Raw genomic sequence first — 21,037 nt, 5'->3', positions numbered from 1 at the left:
CCCAAAATCCCCTGCTTCAAGGAAAGAGCCATGATGTGGAGGTGCCAGCGTTGACCTGATGAAGGGGCAAACACCGAAAGCTTGTGAGTTTACTATCAAATAAATTGGTTGGACTTAAACTTGTTGTTGTGAGACTTCTTACTGTGTTTACCCCAGTCCAACGCCGGCATCTCCACATCAAGGTAAGAGCCCAGGCACAGCTGGCACACTGACACATTGCACATGAACAGGGATTCACTTGGAAAAGTCCCTTGACCAGTAATGATGCCACGCTAACATCTTTTTGTGCCATCAATGCAGAGAAGAGGAGGAATTCTAATGTGCTTCTGTGACACTGTGTTGGGGAAACAGACAGACTGCTGCATCTCACATTGCTTGCTATTGTTCAGCACTTTGCCAGAAGCAACATCTTCCCCACTCTCACAGTGCGAGATACACACGACACACACAGCTCAACTTAGGCTACTGCCAGCTAATGATGGTACAATCGGCACATCACAAGTTGCACTCTGCAAGCTCTTGAGGCTTCACGGCTGCAATGAAATCCCAACTTAAAAACAGTCTGTTTTTTTGTTTAAAATCAGCAGCAAAGCACAAACAAAAAAGAAAATGTTAATTTAGATCAACTCTGCTGTGTTTCTGTATGGACACAGCACAGTTTGCGACCATCTATCTTTCTTGATTTTTTCCAACCCGTGCGTACTCTTGTGATAATACTACCACACCACCAGTGCTTAATGACAGCCTCTGACAATGGTTACAAATAGAACAATGTCTCTAAGTTTAAGAAGACACCATGCACAGCTGACTCGATCACCTTACCCATTGTTAATGTTAATAAGAATGTGGGCAGAATGTTGGTATCTGCGAACGTTGAACATTTCATCAAGGTTTACACATTAACTGCTCTGGTAGGTAAAACAGACCAAATTCCACTCTGAAATAGGCAGAGTCTGAGGACGGCACAGTGGCACAGTGGTTAGCACTGTTGACTCACAGCGCCAGGGACCCGGGCTTGATCTCCAGCTTGAGTCACTGTCTGTGTGGAGTTTGCACATTCTCCCCGTGTCTGTGTGGGCTTCCTCTGGTTTCCTCCCACAATCCTGGTTAGGTGCATTGGCCATGCTAAATTCTCCCTTTGCGTACCCGAACAGGGATTTTCAGAGTAACTTCACTGCAGTGTTAATGTAAGCCTACTTGTGACATACAGTAAATAAACTAAACTTAACATCTGTATGACTCAGGGCTGTCAGCCTACATCATGCTGGAGCAGATGCCTCTATCAAACTACAACCAGCAGCCTTTAATAGGGTATTAAAATGGATCCTTACGGCAACATTCACGCTTTTAAGTGAATTTGTCAAAGCATCAAGTTACGAGCTGATGCTGCAGACATCAGTAAGAATTTTTAGTCTCAAGTTTAAAGGTTAGCGTTGTCTAATTTTTCAGGAACCTCTAGGCATTTCTTTTTCAGTTCTTTTTTTCCCCTCCATTATTCTAGGGCACAAATGATTTCTGCCAAAGTGTCATTTTCAAAGAGGGAAATTTTAATTGTTCTTTTCTTGAGCTGTCTCTTCATATCTTTGCCATTCGCAGAAACATGATTGATGCTCACTTCACTGTTCTTTGTTGCCATGGTGAGAAGAAAAAAGGCCTCACTAGAGTATGCTGGATGTTTAAAAAAAAGCGTTGGGTTTGATGCAGCTCTTTCACCTCGGAGTCACTGGTTCAAACGCGCTCTAAACTGATTGTTGATGGCTTGAAAGCAACCCCCCACCACCCACCGGCCAGCCTCTTGGCTGTAATGAAGATATGAGAAATGAATTGTCATGCTGGAGTAATTATGACCTCTCACTGGTGGTAGGGACAAGTTAATGTTGGCAGTCTGCATTGTGTGGGACATTAGCGCTAATAACAGCAACATAAAAGTGAGCACAGAATGCATGACCTTTGAATGGAGGCCAAATTACTTCTGCACATTGTGACCCAATTTATCCTCAGGCTCCTGTCTCTCCCCCCACCCCACTCCCATCCCCACCACCTTGGTCACCTGATTCCCTATGTCAACGCTGTGGAAACAGAGACAATATACTGCGGATGCTGGAATCTGAAGCACAAACAGAAAATGCTGGAAAAATCTCAGCAGGTCAGTGGAGACAGAATAGAGTTGATGTTTTGAGTCTGGATGACCCCTCATCAGAGCTAAACATAATGAAAATAGCCATGATGTGCAGATGTCAGCATCGGAATGGGGTGGGCATGGTAAGAAGTCTTAGGTTAAAGCCCAAGAGGTTTATTTGGAATCACAAGCTTTCAGAGCTCTGCTCCTTCATCAGTTGATTCACCTGATAAAGGAAAAGTGGGTCAACTGCCACATTCTTACACTCTGCACTTTGTTCTGCCGTTCAGACATTCCAACCTCTTAATGGACACACTTAGCGCTTTTCTCAGCCTTTATCATCACCATTTACAGTCCCTTTTTCCAATTACATCCCCCTCACCCTCATATTATAAATCATGTCCTATTTTCTTTGCAAGAAGAGCTCTGACGAAGGGTCATCTTGACTCAAAATGTTGGCCCTATTCTCTCTCCACAGATGCTGTCAGACTTGCTGAGGTTTTCCAGCATTTTTCTATTTTTGTGACTTGCTTGCTAACTCACCTTAGACCAGGGATTGCCCTCCAGAACTTCCAGGTTTAGTTCCTTCAAAAGTGTGGTGACTTGAATAGTACACAGTACCCCAATTGAAGTTGAAACAGTGTTTTTTAAAGGTTTATCAAGCTTCTTTGTTTTTTTATTCTGTGCCTTTCTTTCTAAAGTCCAGAATTGCATACAATATGCTCTCTCAATCTGCGGGGGAAGACAGTGGCACTGTGGTTAGCACTGCAGCCTCACAGCACCAGGGACCCGGTTCGATTCCCGGCTTAGTTCACTGTCCGTGTGGACTTTGCACATTCTCCCCGTATCTGCGAGGGTTTCCTCCGGGTGGTCTGGTTTCCTCCCACAGTCCAAAGATGTGCAGGTTAGGTGGATGGGCCATGATAAATTGACCCTATTTTCAGGGGGTCGATAGCAGGATAAATATGTGGGGTTACAGGAACCATAGAAACCCTACAATCCAGAAAGAGGCCATTTGGCCCATTGAGTCTGCACTGGCCACAATTCCACCCAGGTCCTACTCCCATATCCCTACATATTTACCTACTAATCCCTCTAACCTACGCATCTCAGGACGCTAAGGGGCAATTTTAGCATGGCCACTCAACCTAACTGGCACATCCTTGGACTGTGGGACGAAACCGGAGCACCCACGCAGACACGAGGAGAATGTGCAAACTCCACACAGACAGTGACTCAAACTGGGAATTGAACCCAGGTCCCTGGAGCTGTGAAGCAGCAGTGTTGATCACTGTGCTACCGTGCCACCCTATAGGAATAGGGCCTGGGTGGGATTGTGGTTGGTGCAGACTCAATGGGCCGAATGGCCTCCTTTTGCACTGCAGGGATTTTATGATTTCTATTCTATGAATCTGCTCTGCTAACTTCAGTCATTTGCACACGTAGAGCGTCCACCCCTTTATCCCTTCCCTCTTTCTCCTCCTACATCACTTCAGAATTGTACCCTTTATTTTGTATTGTCTTTTCCCATTTTACCTTCAAATCATATCACATTTCTATCGGTGATTTTACTCCTGTCTTACATTCAGAGGGTTAAGACTGATACAATCTCTCACTGAATCTACTGAGAATTTTAAATAAAACATTTTCAATTAGATCCTCTTCTCAAGTGGTGAATTTGGGATGACTGTCGGTCATTTAAGAGTAATCTTTGACCGGGATCTTCCTGCTTGGGTCAGCGGGGCAATGCCTGTAGATACATATTTTCTGTCTTCCTTCTTGAGCACTGCCACATGGGACATTTTCAAGGATTTACACACAGAATGCACATTCTGAAAGGACTGACAGACAAACCTTTTCTGGATACAGGTTGGTTAGTTGAGTGCAAGACTGGCCGTCGATCAGTTGGCATATTCCAAAGTTGTCTTTCATCGGCCGTACCCAGAAAGGACTTTTCCTTTTCCGCAGTGATTGCCTGTCTACCTTTAATTCATTTGCTACTATTAACTGTTCTATTTCAATGTAAATTGTCCAGTTGAATTCAGCAGTTTTATTGCCATTAATAAGTATCAATGTAAATAACAGGTATCACATTGATTTCTTTTCAACATAACGCTGCTCTGAATTTATAGTTAGCCTGTTTAATCCTTTTCTTACATTTCTCTGTATTAAATTTCAGCTATCACGTGTGTGCCAGTTTCAACAATCTGACCACGAGGTCATAGATTCATACAGCGCAGAGACAGGCCCTTTGGCCCACAGCCTTTGACGCTGGTCTCTATTTTATAATTCATGGGATGTGAGCTTCACAGGCAAGATCCACATTTGTCACCCATCTCTAATTGCCCTGGAGAACCTCGCCTTGAGCTGCTGCAGTCCAGGCGGTATAGGCACTCTCCATACTGTTTGACCCAGCAACAGGAATGCCAATATATTTCCACGCCAGATTGGTGTTCCTGTCTGCTGCTCTTGTTCTTGATGGAGGAGTACTGATTCATCAGCAAGAGGTTTTCTTGCCTCTGTTTAAACTAATATTGTGAGTCCAGGGTCAGTGCTGAGGACTCTCATGTCCACTTCGCCCTGACTGTATACCACCATGTCACCATCTCTGCTGGCTCTTTCCTGTTGGTGACACAGACAGGATATGGTGATGGGGGTCAGGGATGGTGATGGGGGTCAGGGACGGTAATGAATAAATCTGGGGCATTGGCTGTAAAGTATTACTTGGTGAGTGTGACTATATCAGCATATTGCTTGACTGGTTGTCTGGGCATTGGCAGTATTGCCCAGATGTTAGCAGGGAAGTCTTTACAGTCTATTGCCCATCTGTTCATGTGTCTACCCAGATAAGTCTTAGCTTGGCTCAACATTTTTCAGTTGATGAAGGCTGGTCTCTCTGATTTTATTCTTGTTTGACTTATCTTCTGTTTAAACTTTTTTGCTCCATCCTTAAAGTTACAAAACTAATGCTCAGAATGGACCCAGCAAACCCAAATCCATTCCCTGCTTGCTCCACAAATCAAATCCAAAATCCAATTGAATCCAATTCATGGTCCCCTCAAGAGAGACCACGAGATCCAAACTGACAAGAGATTGCAGCCCATCTTGTGCTTGATCTGACGCTTGATCTTAGCCAAAAGACTGAGAAGGAATGCCTTTCCTGTACTGGTTGATACAATTGAGAACCTTGCCAGCTAAGGGTCAAGGCAGTTCAAGGTTGAGTGGGTCTGGAGTCACATATGGGCTAGACTGTGTTGGCAAGGCAGATTCCCTTCTCTAAATGACATTAGTCAACCAGATGGGTTTTCGTCAACAGTGTGGTAATTACTTTGTCACCCTTTTTTGATTTCATTTCATTTATTATTGTCACATTTATTAGTGTACAGTCAAAAGTATTGTTTCTTGCACACTATACAGACAAAGCATACTGTACATAGAGAAGAAAAGGAGAGGGTGTAGAATGCAGTGTTACAGTTATAGGTAGGGTGTAGAGAAGGATCAACTATGATAGATCCATTCAGAAGTCTGATGGTAACAGGGAAGAAGCTGTTCTTGAGTCAGTTGGTACATTACCTCAGTTTTTTGTATCTTTTTCCTGATGGAAGAAGAGGGAAGAGAGAATGTCTGGGGTGTGTAGTATCCTTGATTATGCCGGCTGCTTTTCCAAGGCAGCAGGAAGTGTAGACAGAATCAATGGATGGGAAGCTGGTTTGCATGATGGACTGGGCTACGTTTACAACTCTTTGTAGTTTTTTGCTGTCTTGGTCAGAGCAGGAAACGTGCCAAGCTATGATACAACCAGAAAGGATGCTTTCAAACCTAACTAAGATTGATTAATTCAATTTAAATTCTACCAGCTGCCCTGGTGGGGTTTGAACTCACATTTTGGGAGCACTAGTCCAGGTCTCTGAATTACTAATCCAGTGAAGTCACCCCTATGCTCTCACTCATTTCTAACCACTTTATAATTCACAACACTTCCAAGTTCTGTGGCATCTGCACATTCCAGTCTGGATCATTCATACTGATTAAGAAAACAATGATTATTTATTGAGATGAGTTGATAGCTTTGTATGTTTGTAACATACGAGAAGTGATGAACAAAGAACAAAGATCAGTACAGCACAGGAACTGGCCCTTTGGCCCACCAAGCCTGCACTGATTATGTCGTCCTATCTAGACCAATAAAGCATCTTTTACAACTCCAGGATGCCCCTAAGCTTTTTACAGTCACAGAAGTACGCACTTCTTGAAGAGAACTCACTGTTCTCATGCAAGGAACTCAATTTGTACATGTTAAGGTCCCATAGTCATGCGATAAAGAGCAGGTAATCTGATTTTCTGATGCTGGTTTTGGAATATATATGGGCCAGGACACCTGCGTCCCTCTATTGCCTATCTGTTCATGTGTCTACCCAGATAAGTCTTAAATGTCACTAATGTATCTGCCTCAACGACCTCATTTGGCAGTGCATTCCAGGCCCTCACCACCCTCTGTGTAAAAAACTTCTCCCGCACATCTCCACTGAATCTTTCCACCCTTACCTTGAACTTGTGCCCCTTCTCTGTATTAGAGATGGGGTCACAGAGTCATAGAGGTTTACAGCATGGAAACAGGCCCTTCTGCCCAACTTGTCCATGTCGCCCTTTTTTTGAAAACCCCTGAGCTAATCCCAATTGCCCGCATTTGGCCCATATCCCTCTGTACCCATTTTACCCATGTAACTATCCAAATGCTTTTTAAAAGATAAAATTGTACCTGCCTCTACTACTACCTCTGGCAGCTTGTTCCAGACACTCACCACCCTCTGTGTGAAAACTGCCCCTCTGGATACTTCTGTATCTCTCCTCTCTCACCTTAAACCTATGCCCTCTAGTTTTAGACTCCCCTACCTTTGGGAAAAGATATTGACTACCTACTTTGTCTACGCCCCTCATTATTTTATAGACCTCTATAAGGTCATCCCTCAGCCTCCTATGCTCCAGAGAAAAAGTCCCAGTCTACTCAGCCTCTCCTTATAAATCAATCCATCAAGTCCCGGTAGCATCCTAGTAAATTTTTTCTGCATTCTTTCTAGTTTAATCATATACTTTCTATAATAAGGTGACCAGAATTGCACACAGTATTCCAAGTGTGACCTTACTAATGTCTTGTACAACTTCAACAAGACATCCCAACTCCCATATTCAATGTTCTGACCAATGAAACCAAGCATGCTGAATGCCTTCTTCATCACACTGATTGACACAACAGAAGTGACTTAACAGCTAAGGGTCAAGGGAGCTAAAAGTTGAGTGCAGTGGGTCTGGAGTCACATGTAGGTTAGGCCAGATCAGCAAGGCAGTATATAATGCTTTTTTTTCAGTCATGATGTGGAGATGCCAGCGTGGGACTGGGGTAAGCACAGTAAGAAGTCTGACAACACCAGGTTTAAGTCCAACCGATTTATTTGATACTATCAAATAAATCGGTTGGACTTAAACCTGGTGTTGTCAGACTTCTTACTATTTTTTTTAAAGGACAGGCCAAAAGGAAATCTCATTTTTGACTCTTTGTCTGGTGGCTGCCATTTCCTAAAATGAAACATACCTGTAGTTCTGACTTGTCACTTCAAACCCGCTGATAGATGATTGCAGTTAATACACTGTTCCCAACTTCAAGCAACACAGGGCACCGAGGAGTGACGTGCAAACTTAAGTTTCAACATTTGACCTTTAAGACGGCCAGATACTAGGGTACAGCTCGCACGCACAAAAACAATTTCAGAAAACCTTCCCTGGAGCCTCGTCTCAAATCATTCTGTGGCAGCTCTGCAAAGCCAGCATTTTTTTCTTGCTTGTGGTCCTAGTGCCACAGAAAGCTCCCCTGCACTTAGTAGGCGAGAGTTGCTATGGGTACCACTTGTGCTTGCTGGTGCCGAGAACAAATACAAAGCTACTTGCTTCTTCCTCTTTCTCTACAGCTTGCAGAGGGCAAGATAGTTCCAGTTGAGTTGTTATCCTGGCGGCACGGAGTGACTCCTGACTGTGCGAGGTAACTCTACCCCCTTGTGTTGGCCACAATAGCTGGTAACTGGATTAAAGGACGACTCCCTCAGATGTACCTTCCTATCATCTTATGTTAGGCTGCCCTTCCATTGATTGTAACAAAGACCATTTGCCCATGGCTTCCAGCACTCCTTTCATGTGAAGCAGCAGTTTACAAATGCTTCTTCCATACCGTAACGGTCGTACTCATGCATCGATGAGAAGCACAGAGGTGACTGTTCTGTCAAATTTAATCAGTCCATCTAGGTGATCCTTACCCTCACCCTTTGAGTCATCAGTTCAAAAAGAATCTCTTCAATAAAGCATCTTTTACAACTCCAGGATGCCCCTAAGCTTTTTACAGTCACAGAAGTACGCACTTCTTGAAGAGAACTCGCTGTTCTCATGCAGGGAACTCAATTTGTACATGTTAAGATCCCACAGTCATGCGATAAAGAGCAGGTAATCTGATTTTCTGATGCTGGTTTTGGAATATATATGGGCCAGGACACCTGAGAAGCTCTACTTCAAACAAGTGTCATGTCTAACTGAGACAGCAGGCTGGGATTAATGCCTTGTCTGAGAAAACTATACCTCCAACATTGCAGCACTCAATGTTGGACTCAACTTCCTGGCATTGGAGCTGAACACTACAGCCTTCTGACACAGAGAGTATGACTGCTGAGTGGCGGCGAATGAACCGTGGTTAGTAACTCTCCCCCTCCCCGTTCTGTTCCCAGTCACCCTTTCATTTTTGACCTTGACACCAAGCTCGATGCTCTCTCCAGAAACAACATGTGATAATTTTTCTGGCCACCCGATGCTTGGAACGTGGGTGCACATAACGCAGACCATAACTATCTACCTCTTCCATCCACTCACCTCTTCATTTCATCCACATTCATTCTTGTTTTGCATGTGCTGCTTTCTTCTGATAATTTATATCCTTGAAAAGGCGAATAATCCAAGAACTTGAACCCAACAAGCTTGCTAACACAATGTGGGCATCAAGTGCTTCATAAAATGAAATTCAAATACTATTTTTCCAAGTAAATTTGGATTTAGAACATACTTCCCATTCCCTGGTCACTACCTCAGTTGTTTAAATTCCCTCCTCCTTTTAATACCTTTTCACTTAGATTTCTTCTAATAAATATCACCATGTGAATTTAACCTCTATAATTTTTTCAAAGCATTTACTGTCACCCTGTGATGGGAGTCACTATTTCTGATCTTGACTGTTCATTAACATTCTTCCCTACCCCCACTCTTCACTTTCTCATGTCTTACTAATAAATTTGCTGAGTTCCAGTTTCTGACAAAGGGTTTACATTCAGAACATTTACCTGCCTGTTCCCTTTCCAAATGCTGGCAGACCTGTTTTGTTCAGCCAGCATTTTCTATTTTGATTTCAGAATTTGCGTTATTTCCTCTCTCCATTCATAACGTGTAGCTGGGGGCGGCCATCTGGCACCTTGTAAGCTACATGTCGTTCTACCGTGCCTGCAATGCAGCTTTTTGAATCCTCCATTTAGCTGCCTGTGCCCCCCACACACTCACACACACACACACACACACACACACACACACAGTCCCTTTGTGAGGGGTACCAAATCGCAAAGGTTGAGGTTAGCCGCAAAGGGACTAAATGCACAGGCTAGGCTTTTAAACAAAGCCCTCACTGAGCCACACTACTGCAGTGGGGAACAGTCGTCTATTTACACTGCTACTTTGATTTCAGTTTGCTCGGATTTGAAAACGTTCCCAATGCTGTTCTGTCAGGACACTTTGCTGTACAGAAAGTTGCCGCAACCCTAATTTTTGTAAAGTGATTGGTTGTTAACTCAGGCTTTGGTTTAGTGCAGCACTCCCTCAGTACTGCACTGCAATATTAGCCGAAGCCTTGTGTTTAAATGTCTTGAGTAAGATTTGAACCACCAACCTTCTGGCTCCAAGGCGAGTGTGCTGCCACTGATCCATGGTTAGTGCCATAAGACGGTCTATACTTTAACATGTAAGGGAGGCAATGTCCTAGTGGTATTATTGTTAGATTGTTAGAAACTCAGCTAATGTTCTGGGTACCCAGGTTTGAATCCTGCCACAGCAGATGGAGGAGTTTGAATTCAATAAAAAGCATTTGGAATTAAGACTCTACTGATGACCACAAAACCATTGTTGATTATCGGAAAAACTCGACTAGTTCACTAGTGTCCTTTAGGGAAGGAAATCTGCCATCCTTACCTGGTCTGGCCTACATGTAAATCCAGAGCCACAGTAAAAGTGGTTGTCTCTCAACTATCCTCCAAGGGCATCTCGGAATGAGCAATAAAGATCAGGGATCAGGCTATTGACTTTGATGATCACCCACGATCATAATGATTTGATTTTTTTGATTTGATTCATTATTGTCACATGTGTTTACAGTGAAAAGTATTGTTTCTCGTGCGCTATACAGACAGTAAATGAGTGACGGAGCAGGCTCTTAGGGCCAAATGGCCGACTCCTGCTTCTAGTTTCTCTAACTGTTGAAAGGTTCTATCTGGCAAATACATGTTAAGGAGGGAGGTTGAGATGACAGAATCAATAATTATGAAGTATACAATTTATGTCATAGAAATACTGATGAATTTCATTATCTGCATTGTATTACAGATATTTCCATCATGTGCATGCAGCATTTAGTTTGATGCGAGTATTCATTTCTATTGAGATACAGCACTACTCAACACCTCAACTTAATCGAATTGTTTTGGGTTGCAATCACATTGTGCGATATGAGCCACAAACATGATTTACATTGTAATATGGAATTCAAATGTGGGGGTAAAGGGGTTGCATTTGAATACATCATCATGTACATGTCAATGCAAGTGCAAACCATTTGCATCTTTATAAGACCTCCAGCAGCTGTAGGATTTATTTCATTGTATCACACTAGTTACGCCAAGGAAGAGTTTGACATTTTTAGTCATGAATTCAAATTGATTTTTGTGTGGCAATTTGCTGTCTTCATAATGAAACTGCAAGAGCTGCTAGCTCTTCCTAACAATGAAAAATGAGGCACCCACCTTGTCCATTTGGGGTGAATTTGGACTCAGGCTCAAGACATTATTTCATAATTAATTTTTTAAAATAGTTTTGCTTATTGAAGGAGTTTTTTTTGGACACTGGTCCTAATTTTATTTCCCATGATATAACTCAGGCAACTCCTTTTGTTAAAATTCTGTAAATAAAATGAACGGAATGATCTGGAATTTAGCAGCAGTTTAGTGATACTCCCTCCAATGTTCATGTTTTGGGAAATCAAACTTCCAGATGTAACTGATAAGAACATACAGTAAGAAGTCTCACAACACCAAGTTAAAGTCCAACAGGTTTATTTGGTAGCACGAGCTTTCAGAGCGCTGCTCCTTCATCAGCAACGCTCTGAAAGTTCGTACTACCAAATAAACCTGTTGGACTTTAACCTGGGGTTGTGGGACTACTTAATGTGCCCACCCCTGTCCAACGCCGGCAACCCCACATAATCCTAGAGCTTGTGATACCAAATAAACCTGTTGGACTTTAACCTGGTGTTGTGAAACTTCTTACTGCGCCAACCCCCATCCAATGCTGGCATCTCCACATGATGAGAACATAACCAGCCAGCATATAGCAATACAACCGATCCCACCTCGCTTCACGTTAATATACTGGTTGTTGTCCTGGTTGTGGCCTCAGTGCAAAGCTGCCAGAATGCCATTGGGAGTGAAATCTTGTGCAGTGGCCCATTGGGAGAGCTCCCTCAGCTTTATATCCATTGGACGCTTCTCTGCAACTGGAACCAGCCTGTCCACCATCTTCAGCGGCAGCATTGGTGCTAAGCAACTGTCCGTTCAGAGTCAGCATTGGGTGCAATGCAAAGAACAAACTTGCATTTACATAGTGCCTTTCTTATCATCGGGTTATGCCAAAGAGCTTGCCTGCCAATGAATTACTTTGAGAGATGTAATCGTTGTTGTTTTGTAGACAGTTGGGCCATGCAACAATATCCCGCAACATATAATGAGAAAAATAACAAGCTCATGTATGTTGATGGTGTGCAATGACTGGTAGAAGTCAGCTGGGAGAACTCCCTGATCTTTTTTGAGCATTGCTGTGGATTATTTCACATCCACTTGAACAGGCAAGAGGCTTAACACCTCATCTGAAACCAGCATAGAACTCCCACTGTGCTGCACTGAGGTACGAGACTGGAAAACATGATCAGGCCCTTGTTCACACAATCGTCTGCCTCCGAGGTGAGGACTAAACAAACGCTGGGCCCAATTTTCACTGTTTATAAATGAACCCGTTTTGTGCATGTTAAAATCTCATACTTAAAGTTGGAATCAAGGAAAAGCTGAGATCTTAAACTTGGGTTGTCTTGTCTGATTGGCTTAATGCCACATTGTTTGCAAAGTGTCTTTGCCCAGTAAACGGTCAGGGTTAATTGCAGGTGTGATAAAACTCTGATGTTTGTACATTTGTGCGTGTGTGTGTGTAATGAAAATAGGATGTGCCGCTTTGACTATACTATGCTAGAATGACAAAGGTGTCATGATTAAAGATGCACTCTGCAAGAAACATACAAAATGAGATAAGAAGAAGAAATAGATCAGAAGAAATAGGGGTATCAGTAGGCCGTTCGGTCCTTGAGCCTGCTCCACCATTCAATAAGACCATGGCTAATTTGATTGTGACAATAATTTCACTTTATTATACTTCCCCCATAACCTTTGACTACTTTGTTGATCAGAAATATATCTAACTCAGCCTGAAATATATTCCATGACTCAGCTGCCACTGATCTCTGGGGAAAAGCATTTCAAACATTAACAACCCCTCAGAGAAGAAGTTCTTCCCTATTTCTGTCGTAAATGGGAGAGCCATGACTTTTAAACAGCGTTCCCTCGGTTCTAGATTCCTCAAGGAGGGGGAGCAATCTCTCAGCACCTACCCCGTCAATCCCTCTCAGAATCAGAATTACCTCTCATTCTTCTAAACTCCAACGAGCATTGGCCCAACCTGCTCAACCTTTCCTCATAACTCAACCTCCTCAATCCAGAAATCAGCCCAGTGACCCTTCTCTGGCCTGCTTCCAATATGAGTATATCTCTCTTTAGTAAGGAAACTAAAATGGCGTACAGTACTCTAGGCATGGTCTCAGTAATCTTACAATAAGAGCAGGACTAAGCCATTCACTAAGATCATGGATTTTTTTTTAACCTCAAATTCACCTTCTCAAGCTAACCTCACATAAAAACTAGAAGCAGAAGTAGGCCATTCTGCCCTTCGAGCCTGCTCCGACATTCAGTTTGATCATGGCTGATCATCAAATTCAATATCCTGATTCCACCTTCCCCTTATATCCCTTGATCCCTTTAGCCCCATGGGCTATATCTTATTTCTTTAATTCTCTTGGTGTTCAAAAAGCTATTGATCTGCCTTGAATATTTTCATCAAGTGAACATCCACAGCCATCTGGGTGAGAGAATCTCAATGATCTGAGTGGAGAAATTTCTCTTCAACTCAGTACTAAATGGCCAATCTCTTGTTCTGAGTAATGACCCCGAGTTCTAAACTCGCCAGCTAAGGGAATTGCCTTCCAGCATCTGCCCTGTTAAATTCTTTAAGATGTTTAAGTGTGATCACTTTTCATTCTTCTAATCTTTCAGGATTTTAGGCCCAGTCTCCTCAATTTTTCCTCATGGGATAGTCCCCCCATCCTAGGATTCCATCTAGCAAACCTCCATTGCACTCCCTCTAAAACCAGCATAGCTTTCCTTAGGCAAGGAGACTAAAACTGTACACATACCAGTGTTCCCTCTAAGCTCCGTGGGTGTGAGACATCAAAACAGCCTGTGAAGTGTAGAGTAAAAGGTTAATAGTTATGCTAACAAAACAGTGATGTTACTGTTGAAATAAACATGGCATGAAGATCAGATTGCCAAGAGTGCCCCAAGTGAGCAAGACACAGAACAGTCTGTGTCCCAAAGGCCACATGCTTACAATGAAGTCTTTGTAGATATACCTTCACAAATAGTTTCAAGAAAAGCTATATACAGTCTATCAATAACTCACTGATAGGTTAAGTGAAACCTCATCATAACATGGTGACTACAAAACATGAAGCACCACACAGGCCTGGCCCAGAACGTGCATGACAGTGCAAAACAAAATTAAAGGGCTAGCCCACAGCAAGTACATTTTAGAGGAATATTCCTTAGTGGGCCAGGTGTGGAGTCACCAAAGTCCTATATAATTGCAGCCACACTTTATTGCTATGGCATTCTAATCCCTTTCCAATGGAGGCCAGCACACCACCATTTTGTTTGTTTTTTTTTATATTTGGGATATGGGCATCTCCGACTGGGCCAGCATTTATCACCCATCCCTGGAGACAACCACATTGCAGGGTCTCTGCAGTCACATGGAGGTCAGACCATGTAAGGATCATAAATTTCGTAGCCCAAAGGGTTTGCACTGACCACAATCCCACCCAGGCCCTATCCCCATAACCCCATGCATTTAGTCTAGCTGTTCCGCTTGACACTAAGGAGCAATTTAGCATGGCCAATCCACCTAACTCACAGACCTTCCCTAAAGGACATTAGTGAACCAAATGGGTTTTTTACAACAATCGGCAATGGTTTCATGGTCATCATTAGACTTCTAATTCCAGATTTGTATCGAACTCAAATTTTACCATCCACCACGGTGGGATTCGAACCCGAGTCCTCAGAGCATTACCCTGAACTTCTGGATTGCTAATCGAGTGGCAATACCACTACACCACCGTCTCCCCATACCTGCCTGTCAATATTTATTTCTCTGGAGTAAAAAAATTTCCCAGTGTAGGTCAAGGGAAGCTCTAACAGGAACTGTTAGAATCTAAAGAAAACAGCATTCCTGATCTCGGTTATAAATAAGGGCTGTCCACATCAGAGGTTGGTGCAACTTCAGATCTTACAAAGTCAACTCAAAGAAGGCCTTGACATTCTATTTGGCCCCGGAGGTAAAGAGGAGCTTTGTAAGTTGGCCCTGTGCACAGCATTAAGTCTGATTCCTTAAAGAAATTTGACTCTTTTTGACATTCACAATTTCACAGAAAGAATTTGCCAACACAAACCCGACAGTTTGATCCCCTAAGTGTTAGCCAGTCAAACTGAGATCACGAGATGGCAGTATACGTGCCGCATAAAGTCGCTTCAGATTCTGCTGTCACCTTTTACGGTTGGAATCCAGTTTGTTTAAATCAAACCAATTATGGTAAAATAATATACAATAATATGGTAAAATAAAATACTTACACCCTCACCACCGTTGCTGCAGTGCAAAACTGTTACAACACGCACTGCAGCAACTTACCAAGACTTCTTCCTAAGATGCCCTCTTGGGAGTGATTGAGTAGACTTGGTCCAAACTTGCTTGAGTTCAGATGAGAGATAATCTCATTGAAGCATACAAAATTGTTAATAAGCTTGAGTGGTTAGATGTTGGGAAGGTTGGGGGATCAAGAACGAGCATTCACAGTCTCAGCTTAGAGGTCAGCCATTTAGAACTGAAGTGCGGAGAACTTTCTTCAACTCAGAGGCTTCTGAATCTTGGGAATTCTTTATGCCAGAGAGCTGTGGATGTTGTGTCATTGAATATATCGAAGACAAAATTCAATAGCCTTTGGATGCTAAGGGAATTCAAGAATTTACAGATGGATAGGGCAAGATTTAGATGAGGTAGATGAAAGCCATGACTTTATTGAGCAGTGGGGCAGACTCGAGAGACTGAATGGCCTACACCCGCTCTCATTTCTTATTTTCTTTGACAGCAAGTTCGACTATCTTCAACCTCTTCTGTCTTGTAGGTCAGGGGCAGCGGGTACAAAGGAAAATCACCACCTCCAATTTTCCCTCCATGTCACAAAGCACTTTGATTTGGGAATGTATGGCTTTTCCTTGATTATCACTGGGTCAAAATCATTGAATCATAGAATCCCTACAGTGCAGAAGGAGGCCATTCAGCCCATCGAGCCTGCACTGATGCCATCCAGGCCCCATCCCTGCAACCTCACACATCTACGCTGCCAGTCCCCTGAGACTAATGAGCAGCACGGTGGCACAGTGGTTAGCACTGCTGCCTCACAGCGCCAGGGACCCGGGTTCGATTCCTGGATTGGGGTCACTGTCTGCGTGGAGTTTGCACATTCTCCCTGTGTCTGCGTGGGTTTCCTCCCACAGTCCAAACATGTGCTGGTTAGGTGGATTGGCCAGGCTAAATTACCCCTTGGTGTCAGGGGAATTAGCTGTGGTAAATGCATGGAGTCATGGGTCACCAAGGTCCTATATAATTGCAGCCACACTTGGCTGGGAATGTCGTTGGTGCAGACTCGATGGGCCTAATGGCTAAGGGAATTCAAGAATTTACAGATGGATAATGCACTGAAGGATTCTATGATCCTATGAAGTTAGCATGGCCAATCAACCTAACCTAAGCATCTTTAACAATGGGAGGAAACTGGAGCACCCAGAGGAAACGCACAGAGACATGGGTAAATGTGCAAACTCCACACAGACAGTTGTCCAAGGCCGGAATTGAACCCAGGTCCCGGGCACCATGAGGCAGCGGTGCCAACCACCGGCATTTCCTATCGAACTGCACCACCTCAGGGATTGTAGCAGTTCAAGAATGTGGCCTACCACTACCTTCTTAGGGGCAAATAGGGATGGGCAATAAATACTGCCTTGGCCAGCCACACTTTCATCCCATGGGTGAGTGCTGAAAAATATCTTTGCTCCAAATATGGCTGTTGGAGATCTTCCAGAATTATGCAAATTTGTGCATCGTTAATACAACGTGTCATGGGGAGAACGAAAGTTGTCTGTGACAATTTTTCCAAAGAATTACCTGGATTGAAACAGTTAGCAAAGAGATTTGAAAACCCTTCCAAGCTCTGCACTTATTCGTCATACTTCACATAATGCATTCTGCCGCTTTCAGTGCACTGTCTTTGAGAATCGAGCGTACTTTGTGTTATAACAAGCTGCAGTGTTAAATTTAACGTCGTGTGACACACAATTTAGTTCGGAGAATTTCGCAGAAAAGCTGGCAGCCTTATAGAAGTAGAATGGAACTAATTGAAAGCCTTGTCAGGAAGGTAGGACCCATCGTGCAGTGAGCATATCAACCATGATTGAATGGCGGAGCAGACTCGATGGACCGAATGGCCTAATTCTGCTCCTATATCTTACGAACTTATGAAGTGAATAGCTGAAAAACAGTCTTGTACATCCCGACAAGTTTCTGTGATCAACTGCTTCTTTTGGCTTACAAACACGAGATCAAAGCTCATGTTACGATTAAAAGAACAGGTTTGATCGAGTGAGAAGCATTTTGCTAAATATTTAAATTAAGCCAAACAACAATCGAGGCAGTTCATACAAATTTACGGTGTCAAATGGAGTTATAAATCATTTGAGCTGTGGTCTCAAGTTTCATAATGTTCTCGAAACCCCTCAGCTGTGTAACTACCTTGTAATACACTTGCGGTTGTCTAGTGCTGCATGTTTACTTCATTCGATATATTTCTTTCCTATTAACTATGTGAAAAATTGCAGTCTGGTAATATCCTGGTTTCTTTGATCTAATTTGATTTATTATTGTCGCATGTATTGGGATACAGTGAGAAGAAGTATTGTTTCGAGCGCGCTATCCAGACAAAACATGCCGTTCATAGAGTACGTAGCGGAGAAGGAAAGGTAAAGAGAGGTTGGAGAACGCAGGGCGGGATTTTCTGGTTGTGCTCACCCCGAAGATGTAAAATCCTGCCCGAGGTCAACAGATCTCTTCATGGTCCATGTCCCACCTGCTCCGATTCTGGTGGTGGGCGAGACGGGTAAGTTCCACCCAGAATTGTACTGTCCCATCCACCCCAGGAATCAGTGCGTCTGAGGGGTGGACGACAAAAAGATCCATTGACCTCGGGTGGGATTTTATGACTTCAGGACAAGTGAGGCTGTAAAATCCCGCCTAGTGTGTTTATTCCAAGCATCCAAAGGTGAGCTATGAGTGTTCAGATTTGATGCCTTGGCCATCGTAAGTATTGGGCAGGCTTGACAGACCCTGATGTTCATTTTATCTCCACCAAGTTTGTGTGTTGGTGTAAATAAGAACAATGTACGCAACGATTACCTTGTAGAGTGAATAAGCAAAATTCATCAACATTTGTTTTGAAGTGTCAAGTGACAAAATGATTTGAAAGCAAAAGGTGTTTTCTACAGCTTGTTATAAGGCTGAATCCTTAATGGTCCAGTCATGGGAATAATCTGTCAGGAAATTAAATACTAGCAACTGTTCCAGCATGAAGACAGGAAAGAAAATATTCATCTACATCAACCTGTTTACTCAACAAAATTCTTATTAGCGCTATAAAAAATGGATAAGAAATAACCCTGATGTGCCATGATTAATATCAGAGGAGTTTCTAACCTTCAGAATCCAACAGGAAACTTGTTATCTCCAAAGATGCGCTAATGCCCCCTGTGACTGCAGACAATCAAATTCCAAAGGAAAGCACCAACACACCCCACCCCCCTTACATTTCTATGGCAGAGCTCTGGCCAATGGAGAGGGTATATCTGCAAAGGACAAAAGGCCCGCCTCTATTAGGCACCTCCAGATTCCAGACCTGGAAAATAAACCCTTTGAGAAGTAGTGGGAGGTTTGTCACTTGGTGTCCCCAAACTGCCAGAACCTATAACACTGTCATGTGGAACTGAACCCAGGCAGGTCACTATTTTACCATCGAACAGGTAGTAGCAGAAGGAGCTGTGTCCAGGTGAAGTGCCCTCACCTGCACTTTGAACTACTGGAAGGTTGTAACTTCAGTATCTGTGCCTTCAAAATCAATCCATCTCTACGTGTCTTCTCCCTTTGTGGAAGCCCTAATTTCTGGAAAGATGGACTAGCCTGTGACAGTCAGCCAGCTACACCCTGAAGGAATCCACCATCAGATTTTTCATCCCACGCTCTGGACACACGTGAAACTATAACTTATGTCTTTATCGTGGTCTTGCCTTGTACCTATTTTTTTCCATTACCAATCTTTAATGTATGAGTGCAAAAAAGGGGAGGACATTGCTTTTGTGTGTGCAAACCAAACCAACTCTCTTGTCTTATCTTATCTTGAGGGATTAACACTACTGTCTTACAGCGCCAGGGACCCAGGTTTGATGCTAGCACATGAGTGACTGTCTGCACATTCTCCCTGTGGCTGCGTGGGTTTCTTCCAGGTGCTCCTGTTTCTTCCCACAGTCCGAAAGATCATAGCATAGAATCATAGAATGCCGACAGTGCAGAAGGAGGCCATTCAGCCCATCGAATCTGCACAAATCCTACCCAGGCCCCATCCTCGTAACCCCACACATTTACCCCACTAATCCCCCAGGCACGAGAATCAAAATAGCATGGCCAATCAACGTAATCCGCACATCTTTGGACTGTGGGAGGAAACTGGAGCACCCAGAGGAAACCCATGTAAACACGAGGAGAATGTGCACACAGATAGCGACCTGAGGCCGGAATTAACCCCCGATCCCTGACACTGTGAGGCAGCAGTACTAACCACTGTGCCACCCATGTGAAGATTAGGTGGATTGGCCAAGCTAAGTCGCCCCCTTAGTGTCCAAAGATGTGTAAGCTAGGTGGATTAGCCATGGTAAATGGTGGGGTTACTGGGTTCGGGCAGGGGTGGGCCTGGCCAAGATGCTCTTTCGGAGAGTCAGTGCAATCTTGATGGGCCGAAAGGCCTCCTTCTGCGCTATAGGGGTTTTATTATTCAACTGTGGGTTAATAATAGAGGATTGGATCGCTCCACCTGAGGGGGAGCAGAAAATATGCCAGCACTGATAGAAGGGGGAAACCAGAAATCATTTCTGTTTGCGGAGGGTTGGTGAGAGGAGAAATCAGGGCTGCTTAAATTAATCTCCCATCTGTCCGTAGCACAAACCTTAATTTAAGATAGGTGGGCTGTAGACCTGCACTGATGAAAAGGATGGACCTTTGCTGGAAGCATCCTAAATGGAAATCCACCCTCAGGTGTAAGTGCTGGAAAGACACTTGCCGAGAAACTGACATTCAGAGAAATCGCTCCTTCATTATGCCAACCTTATTTGAAACAGCTGGCTGCCGAGATCAGAGGAATGGTCAGTTCTTTCAGAATGAAGGAGCGGTAATAAACTGAACAGCTCAGTGTCTTATCTACTGACCTTGTGAAATTGATGTCCCACTCTCCAGTTGTCACTTACAATTTTGCCATTTATGCCAATGAGTCTCCCTGCCGACCACATAAAAATTAATGTACTGTAGGCCTGGGAGCCTTAAATAGAAATATATTTACCAGTCAGTGAAAGGTGGAAGAATTTAGCTGCCAGTGCTTCAGATGATGAATATTTGCTTTGTGCCCCTGAATGCCATTAGGCAGCACCATGCATTGCCGTGAACACTCACGTCACACATCATGCACAGGATTCAGCATTTCTACAAGGGAGCTAAGGTTGTATTAAGGTTAACTAAGAGATTGCTGATTTGGTTGCCAGTGTCACCCAAGGAGGAAAGCTGAGCTGAGCTTTGCAAGTTTTGTTTTGAAATGCTTCACATCGGCACCAGCCCAAACTGAGGTAAAAAGCTGAGAAAATTATCTTAATCAAAGAACTAAAAAAAAACTTTTTCAAATTCCAGCTTCAGTCCGCTACAGATTTTTTATATTTAAGATGTAGGGGCAGAATTAGGCCATTCAGCCTAGTCAGCTCCGCCATTCGGTCATGGCCAATAAGTCTCTCAAACACATTCTCCCACTTTTTCCCCATAACCTTTGAT

The 21,037-nt window shown here is 43.4% G+C and overlaps 1 protein-coding gene and 1 pseudogene across 2 annotated transcripts in view; both read right to left on the bottom strand.

The window, feature by feature from the left end:
* sez6b (seizure related 6 homolog b) overlaps window positions 1–21,037 on the bottom strand; it is an 854,076-nt gene that overhangs the window by 395,696 nt on the left and 437,343 nt on the right. The window lies entirely within an intron of this gene.
* Window positions 11,413–11,985, bottom strand: LOC145357561 (ATP synthase F(0) complex subunit f, mitochondrial pseudogene; annotated as a pseudogene).

The sequence above is a fragment of the Carcharhinus amblyrhynchos genome, chromosome 23 (assembly GCF_965287045.1).
Source record: "Carcharhinus amblyrhynchos chromosome 23, sCarAmb.v2.hapA, whole genome shotgun sequence".
Classification (NCBI taxonomy): Eukaryota; Metazoa; Chordata; class Chondrichthyes; order Carcharhiniformes; family Carcharhinidae; genus Carcharhinus; species Carcharhinus amblyrhynchos.
Note: the sequence above shows the minus strand (reverse complement) of the source record. Positions and strands in the feature narration are given on the sequence as shown.